This window comes from Sciurus vulgaris (genome assembly GCF_902686455.1).
Source record: "Sciurus vulgaris genome assembly, chromosome: 2".
Classification (NCBI taxonomy): domain Eukaryota; kingdom Metazoa; phylum Chordata; class Mammalia; order Rodentia; family Sciuridae; genus Sciurus; species Sciurus vulgaris.
Window position 1 is genome coordinate 70441751 of NC_136462.1, and position 12946 is coordinate 70454696.

Below are 12946 nucleotides of genomic sequence, written 5' to 3' on the forward strand. Positions count from 1 at the left end.
ACTCTTCTCCCTTTTCTGTGGGTTCAACTTTAGTAGAATCTAAGGCTATTATAACAAAGAAAAATTTAAGTCACAAGCTCATGAATTAATTATCTATAGATTATGACTCAAATGAAGATTTTCATGTTTACACATAACCAAGATGTAGAATCATAAATGTCCGCAGAAGGTATTTTTGGTGATTCTTGATCAACATGGGAGAGACAGACTAAAAAAGAAGACTCCAGGCATGTGACTGAATTCTTCAGTTGAAGGGTGTTCTGTTTCCTAATGAACTGTGAAGAAATTAAGATATGTGTTCCTTTGCTCTGTACACCCAGGCAGGCAGCCAGTCTCATAATTGGCAAAATTGGGCCACCTGCCCTGTCCCTTGGCCTTTGAGTTTGTTCATTTCTCATCTGTGGAGCTGGGGGAGGGTGGGAAGAATTTCTAATTTCTTTAAACCCTGCCCTCAGAGTTTCTGACCAGTGGTTGGATGACTACAAAGAGGTTCAACTTAAGCCTGGTTCAGCCCTGTGTACATCAGAAACCCACGGCTGAGTTTGTGCTGTGTGAGACACAAGGCAGCTCTGACTCCCTCAAGGCTATCCTCTGGGCAACCACTGTATTCCAGGGACATTTAGCTCTGAAGGTGCACAAACTCCTCCCTGCATTTTGTTCCTGAAAGATGGAAAGTTTGTAGGAGTGTGTGAGTTCATGAGAAAGGCTTATTTTTGTCCAGGACCACTCTGTGCTTTTAAGAGTAAAGTTATGTTTATTAAACTGAATTCTGACACTTGATACTCAGGGGTTCTGTATGCCACTTCGTCCTGGTCCTACAGAAGCAGTTTGTTTCTTTAAGTGGTTCATCCTAAGGTTAGTTTGTACTCCCTACTTTGTTCCCCTCCTAACAGAAGGCACCATTTTGTATGGAAGGGGAAAAAAAGCTAGACTTGGGATCACCGAGACTGGAGATGAGGAGGTAAGAGTTTCTGACAACTAGAAAAATAGCATTCGTTCTGGGTCCAAAAGCTAAGAAGAGGCATGTGGTATTCTTGCTGCAAACAGAAACCTTAGAGCTCCAGGATCTGGTGCCAAAGAAGAGTAAATGCAAGACATTGGATCTATCTACAGTTTGCCTCCTAAATAGGAACACATTTTTTGGTGTGATTCCAAAGTTTCCAGGAAAAATTACAATTTTTTTTTTCTGGTTAGTGATTTGGCCTGTTTGGTCTGAAAGTCCTCCTGTAAAGTCTTGTTTTGTCAAGTTAACTAACAAAATTGGAAGTTACAGCAAATGACCAACACAAAGGTAGGGTTTAACAATTGAGCAGGAATAGGGCTGCTGGTGTAGCTCAGTGGTAGAGTGCTTGCCTAGCAAATGTGAGACCCTGTCTTTAATCCCCCAGCAGTAAGGGGAAAGGAAGAACACACAAAAAGGATTTCTCCTTCCCAAGAAATCAAGGCTTTTAAAAGTAGAGTCTTACTCAGAATAGTCTTATATAGAGGAAGAGAAAAGAACTGAATCCTCCTCTTATAGTCCTAAAGTTCAAACTTTCTGAATTTTTTTAATGAAGAAGTAGGTTTAGTAGTTTACATTGACTTAGGGCTGAGGTTGTAGCTCAGTGGTTGAGCACTTGCCAAGCACCTGTGAGGCACAGGGTTCAATACTCAGGATCATATAAAAATAAATAAAATAAAGGTATTGTGTCCATCTATAAAAAATAAAAATAAAAATAAATAGTTTACCTTGATCTAAAGTACTTAGGTTTATTTATTTTTTAAAGTTTATTCTAGCTGGGCGCTGTGGTGCATGCCTATAATTTCAGCAACTCAGAAGTCTGAGGCAGGAGGATCTGGAGTTCAAAATCAGCCTCGGCAATTTAGTAAGACTCTGTCTCAAAATAAAATATAAAAGGACTGGGGATGTGGCTCAGTAACTAAGTGCCCCTGAGTTCAATCCCCCATATCCAAACAAATAATATTAATAAAGTTTACTCTATATTGACATTGTAGATTGGACTAACATGTAAAAATGCTCAATGTATACTTTAATTGTATAAAAAAGTAACAAAACAATGTATAATATAATCCTACTCATAATTTTTAAATAGGTTATACATATATATTTTAATTTTATATTCATTGAAGCACATGTATCCATGAGTGTGTGTATATATATACATATATATGTGTGTATGTGTGTGTGTATATATATATATACACACACACATATATATGTGCCACTGGGTTCAATCCCCAGAACAAAAGGAAAAAAATCCACAGTTGGCTCTGAAACTTGGTCTTTTGATGGAAATGTTTGACTCTCCACTAGTCATTCAGGCTACTGAAGCTCTTGTAAGAAGCCTTAGAGCGCTAAGCCCTTCTACTACTTCTATATTTGAGTAAATTAATGTAACCTTCACGTCTGGAAATGAGAACATGTGCTATTACAACCCATCATACAAATACCTGAAACACAAACTCTTTAATTTAGATGTTTAGATGTTTTCAAGGCCCTTCCCATGGGATAACCAAGTGAGAAGATCCTTCTGGATTTGTTTCTTAGAGAAAGGAGGCCAGTTTGGTCCCAAGGTTACTCTAGCATTTTCTAATTACCCCACTCCCCTTCCAGCTAGCCATTGAGAGACTGAGAGAGTCAAAAGAACTGGGGACTCCGGGGGGTGGGGGGGGTCCATATTGTTGAATCCTTTTTAAATATAGCCTTCTGTTTCTAAGGCATCAGTTTCTTCTGTCCTTGAATGATGTTTTTATCACTGGTTATTTATATAATAACCATTATTTGCATGAAGTGTACTCATGGCCCCTGAGAACCCTGTTGATTTAAGTGTTATTATCAGGGGAAGAGGCTCACACTCTGTCCCCTAGTTGCCAACAAACACAAGCTCAGAGCCAGGCTCATGACAGAATAGTAGGGACTGGCACCCAGAAAGCCAGGGAGCACAAACCCAGAGTCCATAGCAGGGTCATTTAGGTGAGGGAGGAAAGCTCCGTAGAGGCAGTCAGTTCTGCCCCACCTTGAACCCTGGAGGCTACTGGGAAAAGTCATACAATAAGAAACAATAAGAAGTGATAAAAATCACACACCTGCCCACCAGGGCCGTTGTTGTCCAACACCAGCTTTTTATGGACCTATGTTTTAAGGACTAGATGATTGCAACCTGGAACTTGTTTTTGAACTGAGTGCTAACTTGGGTAACAGAAAAAGTAATTGAGATCCTCATCCAAAGATCTCATGTTACTGCCTTATTATTTAAGTCAGGATGTCCTGTTCTGCTAAGTGTATGTGAGTGCCTGGTCTTATACACACACTGAACAGTTAAAGGAGGAAATTCCTCCAAAGAGTTTTTCCTGACTTTACACACACATAACATCCCCAAAATCTTTTGGATTTTGGACTATAGAATTTAGTAGTTTGTTGTTTGTTTTCCTTCCCAAGGAACAACTTTTTTACTATCTTTAGTATACACAGTATTCTGAAAAAAAAAAAAAAAAAAATATATATATATATATATATAACAACAGGTAATTCAAAAATAAAAGGGCAGTTCAAGAAACAAATCAATCTGAAAAATTCTTTTTCTATAAAGAGAGAGTGTGCCATTTCTTAAAGCATTACAGTATCATTATGCATTCTGTTAACTTTTTTTCCCCTTTCATCTCTTATTTTTAGCTCTTCTTTCATCTATCGCCTTGTCTTTCTTTCCTGGACTCCTCTTTTTTTTTTTTTTTCTTCCATCCTCAGTCTTTTGAAAGAGAAAAAATTGCTTCTATTCTCAGATCAGAGGAACAGCCTCAAAAATAATACACGTTGACAAAAAAAAAAAAAAAAAATTTAACAGTAAAAAACATAGATTCTGCCTGATGCTGTGGCACATGTCCATAATCCCAGCAACCAGGGAGGCTGAGGCAGGAGAATCACAAGTTTGAGGTCAGCCCAGCAACTTTAGACCCTGCTTCAAAATAAAAAATAAAAAGGAATGGAGATGTATCAGTGGTGAAGTGTCCCTGAGTTCAATCCCCAGTACCAAAAACAACAAAAAAACCTCACAGATTCTTAGGGCTGGGAATGTAGCTCAGTGGTAGAACACTTGTTTTATCATGTACAAGGCCTGGGTTCAGTTCCCAGACTGCAAAACACACACACACAAAGGTTCTGGGCTGCAGGTTGGGGAGGGCATAATAATACTGTCTCTACTAGAAAGGGATGTTAAGTAGATTGAGGGCATTCTTAAAGCAGAAGAAGTGCTCAAAATATTTTCTTCAGCTCCGAGTTTTCTTTCTTTCTTTCTTTTTTTTTCTTTTTTCCCACCTGAGGGGCCAGGGATTCAAACCATGGCCTTTGTGCATGCTAGGGGAGCGCTCTCCAAAACGAGCTATTTCTTCAGTCAATATAGTTGTTTTCATTTACAAAGAGCTTCTCTTTCAGTACCTGCAGGTTCTAAAGTATAATTCTCTTTTGGGTTACCTCTGGTTACTGCTATAACCTCTTTCTCCTTTGGTAGGCTGCTTCTTCCTCGTCTTCTTTTGATGCCATAGATTCTCCTGCTACTCTTAAGAATCTATATATATATTTTTTTTCTGGGTGCTGTGGTGCACGCCTGTAATCCCAGCAGCTCAGGAAGCTGAGGCAGGAGGATCACATGTTCAAAGCCAGCCTCTGCCAAAGTGAGGCACTAAGAAACTCAGTGAGATCCTGTCTCTAAATAAAATACAAAAAAGGGTTGGGGATGTGGTTTAGTGTTCTGAGTGCCCTGAGTTCAATCCCTGGTACACCCCACCAAAAAAAAAAAAAAAAAGAAAAAAGAAATCTACTCCCATTTCTTGGGGCAGACATAAGCCCTAAAGAGCAGCAACAACCTCCGGTGATGGTGATGATGATGGTGATGGTGAAAAAAACCATCACCGGAGGTTGTTGCTGCACCAGGCTCACCGACATCTTCGCCCAGCCCAGCCCAGCCCAGCTCAGGCTCTCTTCAGCCTTCTCCGCTGGTGAAGTGCCATGGTGGATGGCACAGTGCCTCTGTAGCCCCAGAAATGATTTGTCCAAGGGTGTGGGATACTTGCTCCTGAGCTCCCCAATACTTACAAGTCTGTGTGAAAGTTTGTGACAATTTTAGTTAGTTTTTAGGACTTGAATCCATGTTCAAGTCCCAGAACAAATCACTGGCATAGGGAAGGGAAGAGGAACAAGATTAGTAAGGTACAGAGGAAGTACTGAATAAATGTTTATTAAATTCATGAATGGTAACATTAGGAAGAGCAATCAAGGAAGAGGTTGGAGGCTCCTCTTGATGGCAACCAAATCACTCCGAACTCTGCAGTGTAAAATAACAATCATTTATTTATTCTATCATATGGACCTGGGGATTGACTGAGTTTCTCACTTGGGTTTTCTCAAGCAGCTGAACTGGTGAGTGGGACTACATTTGTCTTCAAGACTTTTCTCAAGTTTAGTGACTAATGGGATAGGTGTTAGTTATTAGAACCTCTGCAGTGGCTGTTGGTCAGAATACAAATGCATGGCTCTTCGTGTGGCCTGGACTTCCTTATAGCATGGTGGCTGAACTCTAAAGGCAAATGTTCCTAGGGACAACCAACTAGATGTATTACCTTTTCTGACTTAGTCTTAGAAGTTACACACCATCACTCTAACATGCTCATTTCCATGGAGGTAAATCACTAAGTCCAGCCCGTATTACAGGAAACAAGGATTAGAATTTAGTTTTTAATGGGACGATTGTCAAAGTATTTGATTTGTAGCCATATTAAACACACACACACACAAATCTAAATTCTGAATTGCCATGGAATGGGGTGTGCCAGCTAGGAGGGTTTCTATAATTAAAGGAATACCAGGCAGGAAGTACACTGACTTCATTTGATAGGCTGCATCCTTAATTCTGTGTTCACAAGACCTTTTTTCTTTCTTTCTTTGCAGTGCTAGGGATTTAACTTAGGCCCTTAGGCATACAAAGCACACACTCTACCTGTAAACAGATAGGGAAATCACCTATACTAAGTCATACATAATACATAGAATGTGCCAGTTAAGAGCACAAGCTTTCAAAGGGCTGGTAAGTTTTTGTTTGTTTGTTTGTTTTTAGGTTTTGGCATTTTGTTTTGTTTCTGTGGTGCTGGGAATGGAATGCAGGGTCTTGTGCATGTGTGGCAAGTGTTCTAACACTGAGCTACAACCCCGGTCCTCAAAATGCTAGTTCTTATCCTGACTTTGTCACCTACTAGCAGTATGCTAAAGGAAATCATTTCTTCTCTGAGCTTCCCCACCTGTAAAATGGAAAACTACTTACCGTGTAGGGTTGTCAGGGATTAAATAAGATGATATGTGCAGAGTTACTAAACTTAGGCCTACAAACTTAGTTGTAAGAAGTAATTCCCCCTCCCCCATGGAGATTAAATCCAGGGGCACTTTACCACCTTATAAATTTTGAGATACTGTCTCTTGCCAAGTTGCTGAAGCTGGTCTTGAACTTTTGATCTTCTGTCTCAGCCTCTGGAGTTGCAGGGATCATAGGCATGCACCATCATACCCAGAGAAATAATATTTAAAAAAAAATTTACACCTGAGCTGGGCCTGAGGGTGAATGTCTATAACCCCAGCAGCTCAGGAGGCTGAGGCAGGAGGATTCTAAGTTCAAAGCCAGCCTTTTCAACTTAGGAAGGCCCTAAGCAACTCATCAAGACCTTGTGTCTAAATACAAAATACAAAAAAATAAAAGGCCCGGGGAATGTGGCTCAGTGGTTAAGTGCCCCTACGTTCAATTCCTGGTACAAAAAAAAAAAAAAGTCTGAACTTGATATCTGATTCTGGTCATTCTGGAGCTTTCTCCTGCCCTTCTGTGAGAATATACTGAGGATCTTACAAAGTGCTCAAGCCCCAGTGTTTGGTGTGTGTATATGTGTATGTTTCCTTTTGATTAATAACCATCAGTCCCACAGATGTCAGCTGAAAAGTCTGCTGCCTCCATCCCTTGTTACTTTATAGCTCCTACACCATTCTCAAAGCAAAGTAATCTTTTGCCAAGGTTTCCTGTAGTTTTCCCAGTTACACTGTGTAGGTATTTATTTCTGGGATCTTCTGCCTCCCTTATGCCAGTACCAAAGACTAAGGTCTTTTGCTCCACTTCTCAGGGATTTAGAGACATCCCTCTTTCTTCCTCCTATGCACTAATTGGAGGAAATATCATTTTTATGTTCTAAGGGTAATAGCAGCTCTTACCTCTGTTTATCTAAGATGCTGTAGTTCAGTAGTTCTCCAAGTGTGGTCTACAGACCCCTTAAGGTACCCAAGAGCTACTAGGGGGTTGGAGAAGTCAGAATTATTTTCATAATTACAATAAAATGTTTGTACTTTCTACCATGTTGGCATTTCCATTGATGATACAAAAATAATGGTGGGTGAAACCGCTTTGGCACTAATCAAGACAATGGCACAAATGTATTTGTAGTCATTGTGTATCACCCCATACCTGCAGGAAAACAAAAATTAACAAGGTCAGTCTCATTCTAAAATATCCTTAATGAAGAAATACAAATTATTAATTTTATTAACTCTTGATCTTTGTATATACATCTTTTTAGTACTATGTGATAAAATTCAAAATATATATAATGTTCTTTTCTTGCTTATAGCAATATAAGTCACTTGAGCAACTGAGTTGTGAACTGATTTTTTTTTTCATGGAATACCATTTTATTTAATTAATTTTTTTATTTTTAGTTGTCAATGGACATTTATTTATTTATTTATTTATTTATATGTGGTGCTGAGAATTGAACCCAGTGCCTCACACATACTAGGCAAGCACTCTACTACTGAGCTATGACCCCAGCCTATGGAATATCATTTTAATTTAAAATAATTACTGGGGCTGGAATTGTGGCTTAGTGGTAGAGCACTTGCCTGGCATGTGTGAGACCCTGGGTTCCATACTCAGCATCACATATAAATAAATAAAATAAAAGATCTATTGACAACTTTAAAAAGTTAAAAAAAAATAAAAAGAACTGACTAGTCTGACTAGTCAATTCTTTATTAAAAAAAAAAAAAAGAATTACTGAAGGACAAACATTTTAATCAGACTTCGGCAGACATTTTCTCAAAAGTCAACAAAGTGGGGCTGGGTTTGTGGCTCAGTGGTAGAGCATTTGCCTGGCATGTGTGAGGCACTGGGTTCAATTCTCAGCACCACATAAAAATAAATAAATAAAATAAAGGTCTATGAACAACTAAAAATAAAAAGTAAAAAAAAAAAAAAAAAAAAATCAACAAAGTGAGGCTGCCACTTAAAAAAAATAAACACAATCTACCCCAACCCCTATATCCTTGAGGATATTGAAGGATAACTATACAAAAGTGACCACCACTGTTGCCAATGACAAAATTTAGATTTTAGAAAAGCTGTATCCACTGCGTTTTTTTTTCCCCTCCTCAGTACTAGAAATTGAACCCAGTAGGGCTATACTATTGAACCACATCCCCAGGCCTTTTCATCTTTTTTTTTTTTTTTTTAAATTTTGAGACTGAGTCCCACAAAATTGTCCAGCTGGCCTGGAATTTTCTATCTTGCCTTAGCCTCCTGAGCAGCTGGGATTATAGGAATGTGCCATCATGCTGGCCTGCATCTATTATCTTGAGTTTTACAGTTTCTTGCAACATGTTAAAGACTGTTGATGAGATTAATAATTATCATAAGAAATGTTATCTTTTGTGATTATAGAGTGAAATCTGGTAACAACTGAAAGGTCTGCGTGATTCAATGAGCCCATGGCCAGTACATGATGTAACAAAATCCTGCAGACATAAAAGATTCATTCAAAATGCAATACAGACCAATGTATTCTAATACAATGGTATACAAGAAGTTCATTTATCTGTCTCAGATTCTATATTGCAATTAAACTACAAGGTAATTATCAATCACTAAGTTTTAGTGTAATACCTAAAAAGAAAATCACAAGTTATCTAAAGAGTCTATTAAAATACTACTTCCTTTTCTAACTGAATATCTGTGTAAGGATGGATTTTCTTCATATCCTTCAACAACATATCATAGCAGATTGAATAAGGAGATGAAAATCCAGCTGTTTTGATTAATCTAGATATTAAAGAAATTTGTAGCTGGTGTGACGGCACACACGTGTAAACCTAGCAGCTCAGGAAGCTGGGCAGGAGGCCAGCAAGTACAAAGCCAGCCTCAACAAATTAGCCAGGCCCTGACCAACTAAGTGAAACCCAGTCTCAAAATAAAAAGGCTAGGGATGTGGCCCAGTGACTAAGCACCCTGGGTTCAATCACTGGTACCAAAAAAAAAAAAAAAAAAAAAAGAAATATACAAAAATGTAAAATAACACCGTTATTCTCCCTAATGTGTTTTTATTTTGGAAAATTCATTTCTCATAAAAATATGCTACTTATTTTATTTTTTTCTAGTCTGGTGAATATTTGCAGATATAATCCACATAAACAAAAGTTCTCAGTAATATTTAGGAGTATAAAGAGACCCTGAAACCAAAAAGTCAGAGGATTGCTGCTCTAGCTCTCCTTAAAAATCTGCTACTGGGGCTGGGGTTGTGGCTTAGTGGTAGAGCGCTTGCGTGAGAGGCACTGGGTTCGATTCTCAGCACCACATATAAATAAATCAATAAATAAATGTCCATTGACAACTGAAAATACATTTAAAAAAATCTGCTACTATCTTCTATGTTCATAAACTCTCCAAATTCTCCTAAGACCTAAGGTAAGCAAAAGCCTGAGAAACTCACAGGCCAGTTTTATTATCTGCCCTAATCCTTACCTCTTCGGAAATAAAAAACTAGAAGCCTGATTGGACTAGGAAAAGGGGGAAAAAAGAGCAGAGGAGAAAAGTATCTCAAAATACAATCCAGCACATATGTAAAAGCACTGGACATAGTACCTGCTCCTAGTCACACTGTAATGGCTGTTATCGTCACCATCATCTTCTTCTTCTTCTTCATTATTTCACCTTGTCCATGTTTTCCATGGGATTTATATGCCAATTATTCTTAGATTTACAAACTCGTAAGGCATTGTATCCTACAGTCTTTAAATACAGATCTTGGGGCTGGGGGTGATATATATCTCAGTGGCAGAGTGCTTCTCTAACACGCACAAGGCCATGGGTTTGATCTCCAGTACCTCAAAAAAATAAAAATAAAAACTATCTTTTTGAAGTGGGGATATAGCTCAGTTGGTAGAGTGCTTGTCTAGTAAGCACAAGGCCCTGGGTTCAATCCCCAGCACTGCACACACACAAAAAAGCTCATCTTTTCATTTCCTTAAGATTCAAAATATTCACCTATCCAAACAGAGTGGTAGCCTGTGATGCCTGTAATCAGATCACAATAGCAGACTTTATTTTTTTTTTTTTTTTAGCAGCAGGCAGAGTTTAGGCTTTGAGGTGGTTGTTTCTCTGAACTTCTTTCAAATGAGGAGATAGTCTCAAGAGGAACCAGAATCATAAATTAAAACCAGAACGCAGTGAAGGGGTCCAGAATGCCATTCCAAAAACATGCCACTTTTGCATAAGAATTATTTTGAGTTGAAGGCAACCAAGATTCAATAGATGCAGAGAAAAGCTTTTCTCAGAGCTTCTCTTATCAGACTATAAGCAGCAACTTCTAGGAAATGAGGCTACCTTCAGTCCTCTCTCTGGGGAAATTTCATGACCCTGAGGAGAGAGAAAGTTCACTTATATAGAAAAACATTATCACAAACTCATATTTCTTGTTTGTTCTCCTAAAAACCCACTTGACTTTCCTAAATAAATTTATTTTTCTTCCCATAGGATTCTTTTCTCCCCAGTACTTTTCCCCTACCAACTTAGGTGGGTAAACTCCAAATTCTAAACATCTTTTGAGTTACTGGTCACTCAGCACTCCATGTGTATGCATGTAAATAAACTCTTCTTTTTCTTAGGAATCTGACTTTTGTCAGCTTAATTCACAGTCCCCAGGAACTGAACCTAAAAAGAGTAAAGTTTTTTCTCATCTATGATAGCAAGGGAAGGAAAGGTTTCCTGCCATCCCTGAAATAGGAGGATTATTAGGTTAAAGCTTATAACTAAGGAACAACTATTAAGAATATGAAGCCGGGTGCAGTGATGCACTACTGTAATCCCAGAGACTTGCGCGGGGCTGAGGCAGGAGGATCACAAGTTCAAAGCCAGCCTTAGCAATTCAGCTAGGCCTAAGCAACTTAGCAAGACCGGTCTCAAAATTTTAAAAAACGGATGGGGATGAGACTTCGTGGTTAAGCATCCTGGGTTCAATTCCCTGGTACCAAAAAAAAAAAAAAAAAAAAAGAAAAAAAAGTAAAGATTTTCTAAATGCCCATTTTAAAAAAAAAAAAAAATTCTTTTTAGTTTTAGATGAACACATCACAATTGTTTTATTTATTTATTTTTAAGTGGTGCTGAGGATTGAACACAGTGCATCACATGTGCCAAGCAAGCACTCTACCACTGAGCCCCAGACCCAGACCCCCAGGGGTTTGTTTTTTTTTTAATGCCAATTGTGACTGTATTGCAGTAGGTAATCTAATTAGTAGAAACTTTAAAAAAAAAAATGAGAAAAATAAGGTTTGATAGGACCAAAAGTGTTCAGACAGGTCAGGAACAACCAGGTTGCCAATTTTATATTTTGACAAATAGCTTTTAAAAAGACATACCATTTCTTATCACCATTACTTCAGAAAAGAAGGGATATGGTAACACTAAAAAAAGTGATTCGGATATAATCTTAAAAGAGATTTTCTCCAAAAATGACAGATGTGATCTTACTCATTTTTTTTTAACTAGAGACTAGAAAAACTTAGTTATGGATTGGCAAGTATGCATTCTAAGAATATATATACTATAATTAAATTTAACATAGTTTTTATGGTGCTGGGGATTTAACCCAGGGTGCTCTACCACTGAACTACATCCCCAGCCCTTTTTATTTTTTATTTTGAGACAGGGTCTCACTAAATTGTCCAGGCTGGCCTGGAACTTGCATCCTCCTGCCTTGGCCTCTTGAGTTGCTGGGATTATACACATTTGTCACCATGCTCTGTACAACTTGACATATTTAATTAAAGTGAAAATTAAGACAACCGAAGTCCTCCTATATTCCCTCTATTTTTTATTACTAAGACAAAATTTTAACAAATTTAGTTAAATGATATAATTGGCTTTTATTTGCAATATGTGAATCAGGTAGTATCTCACCTAAAAGTAGAGGATGGCTGTACTGGGCATAGGGAACAGTTGGGTTTTTATAAGATTGCTTGAGCAGGAACAGGAAGAGAATAATACAAATAACCAGAATGGCTAATATCAGGTTATTTACTTTAAGTTACTTTCCTTGTAAGGCCTGAGGCAGAGGGCACTGCCTATCATGTCAGCTAAAACTGGTCTGTTTGGGGATTTGGTTACTTGATTTCTTGGAAAGATAAGCAGCTTAGTTTCAGTTTGATGATATGGAATTTTAGTTATGAGTAACTCCATTTTGGTTTGGGCTGTTGGGGTGTAGTACAAGGGCTCAGTTCAATCAAAGTCCTCCTAGAAATTTTATTTTAAAAGTATAATGCATCTTGGTTAAATCTTTGATAATAATTCCCCAATTTCATTTTCAATAAATAAGAAAGTCTTCTTTGCTGAAAGCATTCCATGAAAATTTAAATGTGAGGAGCATTGCTAGCTTCAGAATTAGAATGAGTGAGGGAGATTTAAGGAAGTTTAGAGCATTGAGCATCCCATGACCTCTATCACTCTCTGTATTTCAAATGCTTCTGAAGTTTGCTGTTATGTTTTAGAAGGGTCTAAACTAAGGAGAAAGAGAGACAAACAGAGACAGTGTGTGTGTGTGTGTGTGGGGGGGGTTTCTGGCATGGAATAAAGTTTCTGTCAAGTGAAAGAAGCAT